The sequence below is a fragment of the Rhinolophus hipposideros genome, assembly GCF_964194185.1.
Source record: "Rhinolophus hipposideros genome assembly, chromosome: 4".
Taxonomy (NCBI): Eukaryota; Metazoa; Chordata; class Mammalia; order Chiroptera; family Rhinolophidae; genus Rhinolophus; species Rhinolophus hipposideros.
Window position 1 is genome coordinate 52,236,543 of NC_138050.1, and position 17,923 is coordinate 52,254,465.

Consider the following 17,923-nt stretch of genomic DNA (forward strand, 5'->3'; position numbering starts at 1 on the left):
AGACTAATCAAGGGGATCATTTCTTAAATTATATAAGTGTCTAATCACTATGCTGTACACCTGAAATTAATATAAAATAAAATTGAATGTCAACTGTAATTGAAAAATAAAAAAGGGAGGAAAGGCAAAGGAGAATAAGAGGTTCAAATTTTCAGGTATAAAATAAGTCATGGGGATGAAATGCATAGGGAATATAATCAATATTATTGTGATAGCATAGTATGTTGTGAGATGGTTGCTGGAATTATGGTGATCACTTTTTTAGGTATATAAATGTCGAATAAGTATGATGTACACCTGAAACTAATACAAATGTTTTATATTAGCTATATTTTAATAAAATTCTTAAAAACATTATTCTAGATGTACTAGCCATTGCAATTAGATAAGAGAAATTAGATGTATAAATATTGGTTAAAAAAAAGAAAATTCTATTTGTACATGATAATATAGTACATCTGGAAAACCCTATAGAATCATGACAAAGCAAACTCAAACAATGAAAGAATTCAATGAGATAGCAAAATAAAAATATTAAACTATAGAAATCAGTAGTATTCATATACAGAAATAAAAACCAGTTAAATTACATAGTGATAGAGACAATTTTATTTATAATAGCGACAGAGAAGATTGAATACTTAGGAATAAACTTAACAAGAAATATAGAACAAAGAAAAGTTTTTAATTCTCCCAAAAGACATAAAAGTAGATTTGAACAAATGGAATGACATCACCTCTTCTTGAATGGAACAACTCAACATCACAAAGACATCATGCTGCCTAAGTTATTTTAGAAATGTAATGCAGTCCCACTAAAACTACAAGTTAAAAACAGAACTAGACACATTGACAAAAAACATGCAAGAATAATCAGGAAAACACTGAAAAAAAAAAACCTAAAGGGGGTACTAGCCTCCCAGAGATTAAAATACACTTTAAGTGAAACAATGTGGTTCAGGCGCATTAATAGACAAACACAGCAATGGGATAGGATCCACAGCCCAGAAGAGATATCTATACATATAGACAGTTTAAAATAAGTGTGGTATTACATGTTATGGGGGCAAACATGGACTTTTTAAAAACAAATGGTTCTGGGATAACTGGGTAGCCATGTGTAAAATGACAAAATTAGAAACACACCTGCACCACACCTAAAAACAACTCCAAATAGATGAGGGTTCTACATGTTACAGAACAGATGATGTCAGGTAACCAGTAGAGAAATCCTAGTAAATTCCTCTAGCAACAGTATAAGGAAGCTTCATAGCTATGCTCAAAAGCTAAAGGCAATTAAAGATGGCAAATTTTGACGACACAAAAACTGAAATTTTTTTGTATGAAAAAATTATAAACATAGTCAAAGACAGCTGACAAACACACAAAAATATTTATCACATGTATCTCAAAGGTGTAATATTCTTAAAACATAAAGAACTCAGAAATTGGGAATGAAAGACCAAAAACCTAGTAGAAAACTGAGAAAATGACATGAACAGAGCATTTAAAAAATGATACAAAAATGAACATGAAAAAAATGGACAAAATTAACAAAAATGACATGAGTCCTTAAACATATGAGATAGTCAAACTCTCTCATCATTAGAGAATTGCAAATTAAAACAAACACTGAATTCTCCTCACCCATAAGATTGGTGACAGTTTCACAGCATGAGCACACACCGTTGGGGAGGCTGTGGGGAAACAGACTCGCATGCCGTCTGTCTCTGTGCAGAGTGTAGGCAGGGGTAATTACCAAGTTGCATTTACCATTATTGGAAATGCTGTCCTGTCTGTTGGAAGGGAGAGGTGATTCACGATAACCCTCAGGACCACCGACTTGGTAACTATCATCAGCACTGGGTTCTTTGACGAAGAACATGGAAAAACATGGAGGGACATATTCTTGATTACACACTTATGAACATTTTGGCTCATACCTTATTTTAAAAGGTTAAGTTGAAATGCTAATATTGTTTTCCAGTTTCATTGGAAAATGTGTTTAGGAAAATTATTATATAAATACAGAGTCAGGCATCATCTGACTATTAAGATTACATATTCACTCATTTTTTGACCCAGCCATCCCAATTCTAAGAATTTACCCTGGAGATACAGCTCCATCAATATGAAAATACATAGGTACCAGGCTATTCATTGCAGCATTGTTGGTAAATGCAGAAGATTAAAAAGACTTGAAAAGACCATACCCAGATAATGGGGCTCTAACTAGGTATGGTTCATTTGCACCGTGGAGTACTTTGCAGCTGTAAAAATAGAGAAGCTCTCTATTAACTGATGGCAAGTGATTTCCAGTTTACAACGTTAAGTGAAAAGAGTGAAAGATGTGCCTGTGTGTTTGTGTGTGAGCCTGTGTCTGTGTGTGCATTTCTGTATGGCTTTGTGCGCATGTCTGTGTGTGTATGTATTTCCCCAGCTCCGTCTGTTGAGAGAGACTGGAAGCAATGATATTCTACTGTATTTACTTAGCACTCAGTTCTTGGTTTTTAAGTTCAGTTCTTCAATAAAAAGAAACCAGATTCTAGGACTGGGCAGGGAAAATACAAGGGGCCCTTGAGCCTCTGGTGGTGCCAGACAGGAAGGTAGTGCTCAGAAAGGGTGGGCCATGTCAGAGGACAGAGAAACAGATTGGAAAGAGCTCCCAAGGCAAAGCTACGGTAACTTGGACAAGAAAACAATGACATTGGTTTTCATTTCAGCAAACTCATCTTTTGGAGGGATGCTTTTTCCCACTCCTGGAGATATCTCTAGGCTCTTGCCACCCTGTCCACCCCAGGGGAGGAGCAGTGACTTTACTGAAAGTTTGGAAATGGATGGGCAGTTGACAGCAACTTCCTGGCCCTTCTGGCATCCGCCTGCCTGCAGGGACAACATTTCTGCCAGCTCCTCTAGGCTCTAGTTTTCCAGGGGCAGCCCCACGGGCAGGGGTGAAGGCTAGTGGTCCTTCAGCCTCAACAGAGACAGGAAGTCTGCCTACCCCCGGTGAAGCAGCCGTGCTCTCTAACCAAGCTTTTCATCCTCCATCAAGGAGCTGTCTCCATCTACATCTGTCTGGCCCCTGTGTACTCCCCACTGTGCTCTGGACTCAGGCAGGGGAATTACCAGGTTGCACTTACCATTATTGACAATTTTGTCCTCACTGCCGAAAGAGAATTGTGAATGATCTGATAGTTCATGATACCCCTCAGGACCACCGACTTGATCATTTTCATCAATGCCGGCATCTTTGATGCAAAGCATGGAAAAAATGAAGAAATGTTTTCTTGATTACACACTTGTGGATATTTTGGGCCGTACTTTATTTTAAAACATTAGAATGAAATACTAATAGTTTTTTCAAGTTCTATTGAGAATGTGCATTGGAAAGTTAATATGTAAATGGAGAGTCAGGAATCATCTGACTGTCGCCTTCAACCCAGCAGTTTGGGTCTTGGCAGATGTTGGGTGAGCTAATCCTAGGAATTGGAATTTACATCTGGATGCAAAATTTCAAGAAAATGCCAAACTTCCCTGCTGCTTTCTGCATTTTCACATAGATTTCTGGAACCCAGCTCTCTCATAAGCAAGTGTCAACTGAATAGTCTGTCTTGGTTCTAAGTGTGCTACTTTATTTATGTATATATGTTTTGAACAACTTGAAGCTGCATTTTGGAAAAGCACCTTCTTTGTTTTCTTCACTACTAGCCGTGTGGCCTCGGGCAAGTCCTTTTTCAGACCTTCCTTTGATCCCCTGTTGAATGGGGTCAAGGTCGCTGCCCTACTATCTCAGAAGCTTAAGGGAGCATCACACATGCTAGCTCCCTGAAAGCTCCTATTTTCCTTTGCCCTGTGTTCCTGCAGTGGCTGAGCCCCATTTGCATTCCAAGTGCAAAGCTTTGCTTGGACTACATCCCAGAGACCACCCCAAACTGAAGAGAATTTGTCTCTGCCAGTCTAGGTTTGACCTTCCTGGTCTCGGGCAGGTTATGGACACAGTTTGGGACAACTGCTTCTTTCACGTCTCCATTTGCTTTTCCCCCAGAAGTACCTGGGCTTAACAATGCTAAAATGATGAAATTGTGCATTTCATACCATAATCCCCTAGGAACACGTGCAATTATGAGTTTCAAAACGTATACTTGCTTTGTTCCTTGAATAATCTTGTTGATAAGGTTGTTGCTGCCCTGTATGGTCCAGCCCCTGAAGACTTATTCGGCTCCAACATCTCTTGGACTAGAATTTCATCTTGAGAAAAGCACACAGGACATGTTAAAGCCAGCGATGCAGGACCCGCACCCTTTTGCTCTCTGCAGAACTAAGGCAGTCTGTGAATGCAGGGACTACAAACAGGAACTCAGGAACTCCATGGATCCAGGAGCTGGCTTCCTAAAGAACCTTGTCTGAGGTGGGGACATCACTGCACACAACTGCCTCCCTAAGTACTTTCTGAAAACCTGAGACCATCCAGATCCCCCGGACAATAAACATTGCCCCCCCAAAATTCGAGGGCGTAGTCATAACTCTCCTTCCTGCCCCTGCTGTCATTCTGTCTCCTCTCTGAGACTTTCCCCAAGCTGATTCCATGTATGCAAGAGTGTAGTTCCTGATTTCTACATCATGTGGCATTGTTTTTTCCTTTAAATCCTTCTGACCTCTCCCAGGAAGTTTTGTCTTTTTAGGATACACCTATAATTTTATTACAAAATCATTTTTTGGCATTAGTGGGTTACAGTGATAGCAAGATACTGTGAGTGTGGCATAGCAGCTCTAATGTAACAATTGCATTCCCTGCTTCCTGAACCGAAACTTAAGTTACCTCATCTCCATTACGTACAAGTTACCTGCAATCATTAATGCTGCAAGTCCTGATGCAGATACCATTTAGGGAAGAGTTGATGCTAAGGGGTTAGAGTAAATGTTGATAAGACTACAAAACTTCTTTTATGGGATTTTCTGTTTCTTCTTCCTCCCCCCGAATTACTTTGCTTTAAAACAGTAGAACTAGTCTGAATAGCAGCAGCACCCAAGGAGCATTGTACTTAATTCTAGTTAAAAAGCAATGCCTGTGCAATGTACGTTTTACACCACAGGCAAAGGGAATGATTGCTCTAGTTTTAAACTGCGTTAGATTAGAATCTCCTACATCAGACTTGCAAGTGGAGCAAAGCCCAATTTCTTGACAGAGGCTCTCCTGAAAGGGGGTCTGCTTCACCTGGCAGGTATCTGCGTTCAGAAAATCATCAGAAATCTGAGACTTCTAAGCCTCGAGAGCAGTGTCAGTGTCATACCTCCCCTGGGCCCCCTCTCAGATGCTGTGTGACCTAAAATCCTTACTCCTGATTCCATGAACAGGTAGCAGTGAGCAGAGATGTCCTGACATGAGCTGGGGGTCAGAACTCCATGCTCTAGTCCCAGCTTTCCACTCAGAGGACTTCTCTAGGCTTCAGTTACCCCTAAGTGTAAAATGAAGGGTTGGACCAGAACTGTGGGTACTCTGTCTCTGGCCACAGGAACTCACATGGTACATGGCTGCTCCAACGGAGATGTCCTCTAAGTGGGAAGTACATTTTGATGACTCACGAGATAAAAAGACTTGAAATATCTCATAAATAATTTTATATTGGTTGCATGTTGAAATGATAACATTAAATAAAATATTATAAAATTAATTTTACCTATTTCTTTTTTTAAAACTATGGTTACTACTGTGTTTCACCGAAAATAAGATCTAGCCAATCAGCTCTAATGCATCTTTTGGAACAAAAATTAATATAAAAACCGGTCTTGTTTTACTGTAATATAAGACTGGGTCTTATATAATATAATACCGGGTATAATATAATATAATATAATATAATAACGGGTCTTGCATTAATTTTTGTTCCAAAAGATGGATTAGAGCTGGTTGTCCGGCTAGGTCTTATTTTCGGGGAAACATGGTAGAAAAGTTAAAACAACATCTGTGGCTTGAGTTGCATTTCTTTTGGACAGCGCTGGATTAGATCAATGATTCCCAACCTGTCTGTGCTTCCAGGAGGGGCTGGGTACTGGGCATTTCTAACAAGTTCCCCGGTGATACAGGCAATGTTGGTCCATGGACCCCACTTTGAGAAGTGAGGCTCAAAGACCATCCTTAGTTCTAATGGCCTAAAATTCTACATCTTTCTTAATTTCTTGGGAGTTTGTCTCTTAGTTGTAAGCACTAAAGCTATGGGCCATGGGAATGTGATTCCAACCTACGCCAAATCACTTTCCTCCACCTTGTGCAATTTGTACCAGGTTATCTGGGAAACACCCATTGACAACCACCCACCCCCCTCCAGATACAGACCAGATGTTTGATATGAGGAGGCTCCTTACCAAATATTCCAGGCATATCCTCCTGAGTTTTTGATGTGGGTGCAATTGGACCTGGGGGGAGATAGAAACCCTAATAGTTTAACAACGTTCTTTGAATTTGCACTGTTTTCTCTCTAAATAGATTCAGTTTTGCATTGCCCACCAGTCTGCTCTAAGGGACAGAAACCTGCAAGGAGTTCCTGGGACTGGGTTTTCATGTGGAAAGTGGGGGGCAAGGTGGCTGTGAGGATGGAGTGACACGTTTGCCCGAGCGCTGTGAGCTGACCCCTGAGCTCCTGGGCAGCGCTCACTGGTGCTGTCTCTTGGGAAGAATAAAAATGTGCCAGCTCCAAGGACAACTGCTTCTGTTCAAGTGCCTAAGGAGAGCAAATAAAGAGGGACACGCATGTCCTTTTGTAAAAAGCATACTTTTATTCCTTTTATGAACGCTTCCAGCAATAAATGCACCTGGAAGCTTAGGAACATGATGTGGAGAAATAGAGAAAGTGTGAAATGCTGTTGCATTTTGGGGTTCTCTGTTTGGGAGGGGAGCACCCACAGGGACTGGCCACCCTGCTTCCTCCTCTTTCACAAGCAGAGCCATTCTGGGGCTCTCGTTTACAAGTAAGAGCAGAGAATCATGGGGAGCTGACCATGCTCAGATGTCAGACCTCCGAGGGACCCCTGGGTCCCTGACCTCACGCTTTCTGGGCCTCACTGATCTGAGTTACTACACAACGCCGGGTACCAGGTAGTGTGGGGAGACTCTGGGTGCTGGTTTCCCCTCAGCAGCTCCCACCAAGGGTTCCTCCCACTCTTCTTTCGTAGAGCTGGGATGTCCTGGTCCGTTCCCTAGATTCCAGGTCAGGGTCAGCCTCTTGCTCCAGCCCCCAGGTACGGCAGGCTGACCAGTGAGGAGACAGCACCCCAAGGACCGGCTGGGCAGGGCCATCTTCCCCTTGCTGCAGCACAGAGCATTCAAGTGGCGTCTGCAGACGCAGAAGTTCTAAGACTAAACCAATGACAACACTGATTTTCAAATGGGTTTAATGATGGACAATCTGCATACCAATTGGCTCATCTGCACACGCGAGGGCTTAGAACAATACAAGAAAACGATGTAAAAAGGTCTGTGCATTGATGACAATCGCTTCCCAGTGTGCTGACCTTCGGTAAATGAAGCAAACAAAAGTACAGTTCTCTTTGGAGGAGACATTAATGCGTCATTAAGAATGGGTACAGCTGCGTTGTGCAAGCACTTTGTTAAAAATATTCTTTTCATTTTGTGTCTGTCCCGTAATTATAATGGAAGTATTGTGCAAGTCAGCCAGTGAGCATATGCAGAAAAATATTTATGTTTTGTAATATCCTCACGGTTTTTAAAGTACATTGTCAAGTGTATCTGCTCTACCGTATTTTGCCTATTGTCACCTCTTACTGACAGTCAGTTTGAAAGCGCCCAGAGCCTGTGTTATCATGATAATTGACTGCCCTTTTTCCATATTTGCACAGTGCACATCTCGCCACCAGGAAATTCTCCTTGTTGAGTTCTGCAGTTGTGCTCTGATAATTTGGGAAAAACAAGGCTCTAACCAACTCCATCACAAGGCCTAGGGCTGTTGCTCCCCTTCTTGTCACGGTCAGGCCAATGGCATAGTGCCCAACAAGGCAGTAAGACTCCAGGAGCAGAGGAAGGAAACCCAAGGTCCTTTTGAGAAAATGACTTGGAAATTGCCCTTACCCAGTCTTTCAAGCTGGGGAAGATCTTACGGGTGCCTAAAGTTTTCACTGTCTGACAAGGAGACCAGATCTCCTTGTCAGACAAGGAGAGGCTGGCTTAGGGCTGCACCAGGAGCACTCCTTTAACCCCTGTGGGTGGAGCAGTTCCTGAGAACCTGCGAGCAGGACAGTTGTAAACAGGAATGAGCAGGCTGGAGGGATGGGCAGCAGCATGGGGTGACCACATATCTCCCACCTGTTACAGTCCCTTCAGCACCTCAACCACCCAAAGGACACTGTCCTTGGTAAGTTTCCTCAGGAAAAGGAAGCTGGAAATGTGAGCTTCTCTCATGGCATTGTCAGGCCCAGGGGACCGCCTGCCTTCTCACCCAGACCGAGGTCAGGCTGGACTGTCCCCCAGTTAACCCCAGGCCAGCGTGGGCCAGAGGGAGAGAGAACTGTTGCCAGGCTCGGGGCCAGGACCCCTGTGTCCTGCTCTCAGGAGAGCTGCAGGAACCCTGTGCGTGACTCTTTAGGGCCTGTTTGCCCAACCTTGGAAGCTACAGCGAGGGGACACTTTCAGGCCCTTTTCCTTGAGCTTCCATCTTTGGTGACCTCTGAGGAAGGTGGAGTGGGGAGCATATAGTCTGAGCATGCAGTTTCCTGGCAGGAGAGGGGGTCATAGAAGCCTTCCCTTTCTGCCACCTTCTGACCCCTCTACCAGTGAGTCACATCCCCAGAAGGCCGTCCCCTGTCCACTGACCTGTGTCTCAACACATAAGTGGTCGGGACCAAAGGGCCGGAGCCAAAGGCACATGGGCCCTGCTTGGGTCTTGACTGAAACCAACCACCTGCACAAGGACATTCTGAGACCGTGGGAGAGATTTGAATACGGGCTGGGTATTAGCCTGTAATCAGTCCTGTACAGGAGTTTTGTTACTCTTATTAGTGTTTAATGACATTGTAAGCATGTAAAAGAAAAATGCCCTTATCTTAGCAAGAAAATATTTTCATGACATGATTAAGACTCCCAATATATGTGTGTGTGTGTGTGTGTGTGTATACAGAAAAACAAGATAGCAAAATGTATATAATTGAAACCAGTGATGGAGGTTCTTTATACTATTCCTCTACTTTTAGGTAAGTTAGTAAATTTCCATAACAAAAAGTTGAACTATATAATGTATGCTACTCTCCCATGAAGTTCTGGATTTTAAAAAGGGCTTCAATGTACTCCATTCCCCCAGGAATAAATGGTAAATTCAGAAGGGGTGGGACCGGTGGGAGAAGAAGGCCCTTTCCTGCCTGACTCGGGCCCCAGCGAGGAGCATGTTTTCTCCCTGCCACACTAATCCACTGTGACTGTACCTGAAGTCATGTTTATTGGCTGGAGCTCAGCTTCTTGCCAGCAGTACAGCAGCAGGACAAAGAAGGTCATTTCTCTATTCACTGCCATGTTTCCTCCAGCTGAAGGAGGGGGACCTTCTCCTGAAGCCCCTCTGCTCCCCCCACGTTGGTCTCCAGGATACTGTGGAATGTCCAGGGACCTGAGACCACAGCAGGAAGTGAGCTGGGTCCTGCCCTGTTTGTGGGAAGGGTGTGCCCAGGGTCTGTGACATCATGGCAGGAAGTGAGCTGGGTCCTGCCCTGTGTGTGGGGAGGGCTGGGCCCAAGGTCTGTGACAGGAAGAAGTGGAGAGGTTGATAGGGTCCCTAGGGTAATGGAGATCGCTGCCACTCATTCCAGTTGCCTGTTTAGTCCTTCCTTAGTTCTGTAGACCCTGATGCCTGAAGGGGTAGGATATTAGTCAGGATTCATAAGCACAAGAGGCAGAAACAAACAAAATCTGCTTAAGTGAAAAGAGATGTTTTGGAAGGAAGCTGGAGAGCTCATAAAGTTACAAGACAAATGCTGGAGCCATCAGTCCCAGGTAATCCTTGAAGAGCAGGGGCTTGATGTCCAGACCTCCCCGTTATCCCCTCAGACTCTTCTCCTCATCATCCCTTTATCTCACCGTCAGCTCCAATCTCTCTCTGGTAGTAGACTCTCGTCACAAGAAGGGAGCATGACTGCGTGTCTGTCATTATCATCATCCTCCCAACTCCATTCCCTTAAAGATTCTAGAGTTTCCTCCATTGGTGCCAGTGAGAAAATCCCAAAGAAAGTACTCTGGTGGGCTCACCTTGATCACATCCCATTCCAGGACCAATTTCTCTATCTGGGGCTCAGAGTGGGGCAGCTGGTCTACCCAGGCCAGGATTTTCCTATGAGCAGGGGTGGGGTCCCAGGTGGACAGTCCTCAAATCACAGAGAAGTGGTCCTAGTAGAAGAATAACAGCATCCCCCTCTCCCAAACTAGGTAAGGACCCTAAAGATGGCTGGCCCACCAGGAATCTTTCGACTTTCTAATTTTTTATTACTGACATGAGAAACTACTACAGAATCTTGTTTAGGTTTTCTTTCTGATAGATGTAGTAGAATCCAATCTACCTCAAGAGATGATCATGGAGGAGACTACAAATGTTTTCAGTGTCCATTAAAGTGTCCATATTAAGCATGGCTTACATTTGTAGGTGACATGGTGGGTTCCGTGTCCCATTTGAGTTAGTGATCTGATGACACACAGGACAGTCATCTGGACTCTTGTTATTCAAGTGTGATCTTTGCACCAGCAGCCTTAGCAGAAGACAATGAAACTACAGATGTACAATTGCACATTAAATGAAAGTAGAACTCTGACCCCACTATCTACAGTGACCATTTAGGAAGTAAAACTACCATCCATGGTAACTAGTGCGGGAAGTGAAACCACCTAGGAAATGAAACTACCATCCGCAGTAACCGCCCAGGAAATTAAACTACTATCTATGTTAACCAATCCAGGAAGTGAAACTACCATTATAGAAACCATCCAGGAAGTGAATTACCATCTATGGGGGAGGAAAATTTCTCCTCTATCATTCCACTTTCTATTAGCTGTTCTAATAATTAAATATACATGAGATTAATGAGAGAAAAATAACCAAATTTAAATACATATGTAGGCACAGGAATTCTACATCAGGAGAGAGTCAGAGACCCCATATACATAAGCGGTTCAGAGACAGAAAGGTAAAATGAGGTATATATAACATCTTAGGTTAAGGAATGAGGTAAGTTGCCTGACGCTTCAGAGGGGTGAAGAATAATTCACAGGATGATAAGAGCAGGTGTTCAGTAATTAGATATTTGCCCTGCCATGTAGATAGGTCATAAAAAATTATTTTTGGTAATAACTCTTATTATGGGCAAGGCCCAAATTTAAATTCTTTAAGAGAGAGGTAAAACTTTCTCTTGAGCCGACAGTGTCTTGATTTCCTTCAGCTCAAAATAATCCACATGCCAAAATAGCACATCTTGGGGAAGCCTGTTCTAAGCCCCTTCACATCCACAGTAACCATCCAGGAAGTGAAAGTTCCATCTATAGTAACTAGACCGAGAAGTAAAACTATAACCCTCGAGGTAGTTAAACTACAACCCCTACAACAATTGGCTGGCCCCAAATGGCCTAAACCTGACCAGTAACTGACAATTTTCCCATTTTTCTTTTCCCATACTTCCGATTTAGAAGCAACCAGAGAAAGCTGGGATGTTAGTAGAAGGAAACTCTGGGCATTTTCTCTAAGGGTGTGGGAAGCGAGGGAGATCCAGCCTGGCCAGGTGTGTCCTAAATAGCCACTTAAAACAACACACATTTATTATCTTACCAGTTCTGGAGGTCATACATCCAAATTGGGTCTCATTGGGCTAAAATCAAGGTGTTAATGGTACTGAGTGCTTTCTGGAGGCCCTGTTTCTTTGCCTTGTCTAGCTTCTAGAGGCCACCACATTTCTTGCCAGCAGTACATCAGCAGGACAAAGCTTGTCCTCCATCTTCAAAGCTTGTATTCTCTCTGACTCCCTCTTTTTTGCCTCCCTCAGCCACTTATATCGACCTTGTGATTCCATGGAGCTCTGTGATAATTTTATGTGTCAACTTGGTTGGGCCATATTTGCCTGGACATATGAACAAATGTTACTCTGGATGTTTCTGTGAGGGTGTTTTGATGAGATTTATGTTATATTGGTAGAGTTGGAGTAAAACAGATTACATTCCATAGTGTGGGCAGTCCTCATCCAATGAGTTGAAGGCCTGACCCCTGAGCAAGAGGGACCTCTGCTAGCAGATGACCTACAGACTTGAACTGCAACACTGGCTCTTCCTGTGTCTCATACCCTGCAGATTTTGAATTTGCCAGAATTCATAATCAAGTGAGACAATTCCTTCAAGCAAATCTCTCTCTATATATACAATCTATGCACACACACATCCTGTTGGCTCAGTTTCTCTGGAGAACCCTGACTAATACAGGCCCACAGGAATAAACCAGAATAATCTCCCCATCTCAAATTTACATAATTAGCAATCTTAATTCAATCTGCAACCTTAGTTACTCTTTGCCATATAGCTCAAAATATTCACAGGTTCTGAGGATCATAGGCCTGGGGACATGGATATCTCTGGAGGACCATTTTTCTGCCGACAATGATGTCTTCTGCCCATTTTCCAAATAGATTTTTTTTTTACTGTTGAATTTTGAGAGTTCTTTATATATTCTAAATATGAGTACTTTGTCAGATACGTGACTTGGAAAAAATTTCTCCCAGTCTGTAGCTGTCTTTTTATCCTCTTTACAAAGTCTTTTATAGAAAGACAGTTGTTTTTAATTTTGCTAAAGTCCAATGTATTGATTTGTGTGTGTGTGTGTGTGTGTGTGTGTGTGTGTGTGTGTGTGTGTGTGTATTGTGCTTTTGGTGTCATGTCTAAGTACTCTTCACCAAGCCTTCGGTCTTGAAGATTTTCCCCTATCTACTACAAATTTTATAATTTTACACTTAAATCTATGATTGATTTTAATAAGGTATGGAGATTTACTTCAAAATTCATTTTCTTTTGCTTTTAGATTTAGAATTGCTCTAGCACCATTTTCTGAAATGGCTATTCTTCCTCCATTGAATTGCTTTTGACTTTTTATCAAAAATCAGCTGGCTGTAATTGCATGGAGCTATTTATGGGTTCTCTATACTGTTTCTTTTGTTTCATTGATCTATGTGTTTATGCCTTCACCAATATTATATTGTCGTGATTACTGGAGCTATATAAAAAAATTGCTGGGCTTTTGATGGAAATTGTGTCAAAACTATACATCAATTTGGGGAGAATTGTCAAATGTCTTTTTCTACATGGATTGATAATGATCAGGTGATTCTTTCTTCATTAGCTTGCTAATATGGTCAATTACATTGAGAAATTTCTACTGTTTTACCTTTTTCTTCTCCACTGATTCTGTTCAGTGTTTTTCATTCTGCTATTTAAAACTGATGAGTTCTAAATATTTCAGATACAGTATTTTTTAGTTCTAAATTATCCACTTGGTTCTTCTCTATATTTTCTATTTATTTGCTAAAACTTTCTGTGTCTGTTGAGGCTTTCTATTTTTTCATTGTTTCGAGCATGTTTGTTAATGCTTGTTGACGACTTTTTATGATTACTGTTTTAAAATCCTTATCAGATTATTCTAACATTTGTGTTATTTCGATGTTGGCATCTGTCAATTCTCTTGTTCTATTTGCGATTCTCCTGGTTCTTGGTATAACAAATGGTTCTTGGTGGAAACTTGGACAGTGCATGAATTATACGACTCTGGATCTTATTTAGGCCTGTTCTTCAACAGGCCTCTGACATCAGTCACTTTGGTGACATCATATTACTACTGTCAATTGGGGTGGGAGTCCAGGCTCCCCACTCAGCCTACTCTACCACTACCCAAAAGGCTGGGTTGGGAGCCTTTTTATAGCTCAGTGACAGTACAAGTCTAGCCTCCCCACTCAACTTCTGCCGTCAGGTAGGTGACAGGACTGTATTGTTTTCCTGTGGTGTTTGGCTGGAATAGAGTCATTACTATGTAAACGTTGTTTGTCTTGCAATGCCTTCCCTGGTCCTTTGACTGGAGAGAGCAGGCTTTTCTTATCTGGGTCTATGGGTATTTCCTAGGTGCTTCTCCAACACCCTATTGGGATTCATGAGGCAAACTGAGAACTCAGGGAACTTACTACCACGCTATTCCTTGGGTCCTGAGGTTCCTCATCCATCTGCCTTCTCTGCACCTTCTGGTGACTGCTCACATTTGTTTTGTATGTTACGTCCAGGGCCTCTTGTGCTTAGCTAGAAGAACAGGGAAAAGGGTATCTGCTTCAATTTTCCCCAACTAGAAGTCCATGTGTGCTCTCTTAAAAATATTTCAGGGCATGTGTCTAGCTTGATGAAGCTTTGGAGAGGTGATGTGCTGTGTAGTTAAGAGGTCAGCTCGTCAGATAGGCTGACTTACTTCCTAGCTGAGCCACTTACCAGCTGTTGACCTCAGACAAGTCACTTATTCTCTGAGTCTCAGCTTCCACATAAAGCCGCAAGGATAGCCATGCTATCATGTCTGAGTCATTTATTAATACATCATGTCGCATAGCCACCCACTTGTAGAGATCCCTGGGGTCATTTCTTGTTCCCACCTGGTGGCTGTGCCCTTATCTGTTCCCGGAGGTCCTCATAGGCTGGCTCTCATCCCAGTGGTGTTTTGTCTCTGGGCCTCTGCTGTTTGCAGCTGTACCTTGGCTTCAGACATGTTTAAGTCCAAAGGAAGATTCCATGCTGGCCTGATGTTGAGTGGCTGGGGTTGGCAAGATTTGGGGGTTCTGGTAGGGAAGATTTGTTTGAGGCGCTTTTCGGCTATAGAATAAAGCCATGGGGTCACCAGCTAATGGTCCTTCAATGTGGTGCGACAGCCTGAAAGGGCTGGGGTCTGTAGAGAGAACCCAGGGGCCAGGGAGGGAGCTACAGCAGATGCACGTTTTTCAGGTTTCCAAGCCCATAGACCGAATCTCTGCTACCAGAAAACTTGTAAGGAAAAAATAAGATGTTTCAACCCACTAGGAAGCCTTGGAATAGTGGGACCAGGTGACCATTAGACAGCACATCTGTGCGCCACCAGACGCCCCAATTAAAGATCATTTTCAAAGCATGTTTGTAGTTGTTTCACTTATGAAAATATCCGGTAGACCCATAATTTGGCAATGTACATATAATCAATTGTTTCAAAAACAGAAGTGATGCTGGCTATTATAATGTAAACTGTTTTCTAAATGAAAGAATTAAAGGAATGTAATTGGAGAAGTATACAAACAGTGGTTAATATGCTGCTTCTTGCAAAGACATATTACAACTTATAATCTTCCCTTATGGTGTATGTTGTCAGTGTTTAATCAGGCGTGTGAATGTTTTCAGGTGTTGAACGTTCTATTAGCTGGGACGTTGCACTATTATTTGCTGAGCTGTTTATGTTATATTGTTGTTGGCTCTCTAAGCTTCTCTTTTCTCTTGCTCCTCTTTCTCTGGTCTCTGCAATCTGTATAATTGTCTTCTTACTTTTGTCTTCAGAAAGCTTTAAATAGCGTTACTGGGAACGATTCACTGTGTCAGAATCACAAAGTTCTGGTGCTTTACAGATTAATTGCAGGGACTTCTTATGCTGATGCTTTAAAAAGCAGGAAGAGATGTAGGTCTAGCATGGAGGTCACCATGCAGTTGTGGCCAGTGGCCCTTCTTACCCACCAATCTTGACCTCAAAGGGCCATAATAACTCTGCAATCCCGAGATCCCTCTACTGGGAATTCCAAGGGTGAGCAACAAAAGGGAAATGCCAAAGTGAAATTCAACCTCTTCTGAGGAAGCAACAGGGAAAGGTTTGCCAGGATAAGAAAATCCCTTAAAACATTCATTCATTCATTCATTCATTCATTCATTCATTCATCTGTTTTGATTTCTCATGGAGTGTATCTTCTGGGAGGATTATGTTTCAATGTTGCTGTTATAGGAAATCAGACTGGGTGTAAATTTCTACACAAAGTAAAATCCAATCTCTGCACTATAACTGGTCAGTTTCGATGCCCAACTGTGAGCTCCTCAAGATGGCAAAGAAAATCCTGACAGATGTGTTCACTGAGACCAATCCTATGTTTTCAGGTTCTGTTTTATATTAGTCTCTTGAATTTAAATAAGAAACCCAATATTGCTTTAAGAAATAATTTGACAAAAATCAAATATAATGTACAAAATTGATTGTTGTGTGAGGATGGAATACCTTACAATTAGAGAAAAAACGTTGCTTACATAAGATTAAGAATTAATTGAAAAATTAGGAGAAAAACCTCAAGGGTTAGATATAAAAGTGTGCCAGAAACGTTTATCCAGACCTAGTCCTTGCAAAACATATTGCTATGAAATAGGAGGACCTCTGTTAGCTGAGCTTAAATGCAGGGTTTTTTTGTTGTTGTTTTAAAGAACATCACTAACTGGAGGGGATGAACAGGAAAACAGGGTAAGGAAAACTTAAAGACACTTACCGGCAACACCCCTACTAATACATGTGCTTAAGTCTAACTGCTGTTTTCCCAGCCATTGCTGAAAACAGACAATGGTTAAATACCTCAAGCATTCTTTGTGGAGTGCATTCATAAGTTCACAGTTGTCAGACTTACAATTATTGGGATCGAGGATGACTAACAATTAAAACAGGGCATCCTAAATGTCTAGACTGCATGCCCATCTTTAAGATTCTAAAATCATGACTTGAAATCAATGACTGTTCACACCCAAGGCTCTAACAACTATGTGAGCCTTATATATTGAATGGCATGGAAAGAATTTTTTTCTGCTGCGTGACCGTTTCAATTACTCATCACTATTACCAACAGAGCAGGGTAACAGCTTCCTCTTAATGAACTTCTAAAATTGTGGCAATGGAAATAAAACTCAGAGAACCCTAAATGAACAGAGCAGAATCGGGGCGTGCTTTGGGCACCCTATCACCCAGTGGTTTGCTTCATAAAAAAGGGATAGTGTTAGCTCATGACAAAGAAGAGAAAATTGGTGCTATACCCCATAGTTAATGTGACAACATGCAGCTAATGAGCACTTAATGATCCCCAGTCTGCTCATTTTTGTCACCCATTTGAGAATGTCACTTGTTTTATACTTAGTCCTACGACAGTGTAGGATTAGCTTTGCGCTAAAGCGAATTAGTTAAGGTTTTTTAAAAATCAGAACAAAAGTGCTAGAAAATGTGTACAGATATGCAGAAAATGAACGTGTATACACTTGTTCAGAGAATGTATAATTAACTTAAAAGAATTTTTGGTTGAACATGGGAACTGGCAGTAAAATTTTATTTTACATATGATAAGACCTTCATCTTAACATGGAATGCATTTTTTAAGAAATCATTCTTGGATAATTATTAAAGGTCCTGCCAGATCAATTACTACTCTTCATCTGGGCACAGAAAGAACATCACTTTTGAAATGGACTTAAGGAATTCCATTTCAAAACATGCAGACCCCTTGGGCAGCCGAATGGCTCAGTTGGTTAGAGCACGAGCTCTGAACAACAGGGTTGCCGGTTCTATTCCCACATGGGCCAGTGACCTGCGCCCTCCACAACTAGATTGAAGGCCAATGACTGGGAGCTGATGGGCCCTGGAGACACTGTTCCCCAATATTCCCTAATTTTAAAAAAACCATGCAGACCCCATCATGTATTTATTTGTTACATATATACATATACATTTTTCCTGTTTTAACACCACTTCTCCATTTGTTTTGTTTCCACTCTGTCACGTTTCCCCATAGAGGTTCTCTTTTCTGTCCTTTATTTAGGTAAGTTCATCCTAGAACTCAGAGATTTCAGAAAAGTGGTAGAAACTGTCATGATTTTTTGAAGTGTAAAGATCTC